Source organism: Penaeus monodon, chromosome 24, assembly GCF_015228065.2.
Source record: "Penaeus monodon isolate SGIC_2016 chromosome 24, NSTDA_Pmon_1, whole genome shotgun sequence".
Taxonomy (NCBI): Eukaryota; Metazoa; Arthropoda; class Malacostraca; order Decapoda; family Penaeidae; genus Penaeus; species Penaeus monodon.
The window spans coordinates 4,995,762-4,996,006 of NC_051409.1; positions in this window are offsets into that span (position 1 = coordinate 4,995,762).

Sequence of the window (245 nt, forward strand, 5' to 3'; positions counted from 1 at the left end):
GGTGTTTTATCAGAGGATTAAAACAAATGTTTATCAGAGAGAGGTTGTTTGTTTAATGGAAGTAAAAAGGTGTTTTATCAGACAGAAGTTGCTGGATTAAAATGTTTCGATCTGAAAGGATTTTGAATTTAGTTTTTAATGAAGAACTATATATAATCATTAAATCATCTATTTTCTTACCAGAAAGACTCTTCTGAATGAAAATTATGTTAAAAAAACGAACTTTAATTTATGTATTATAATGA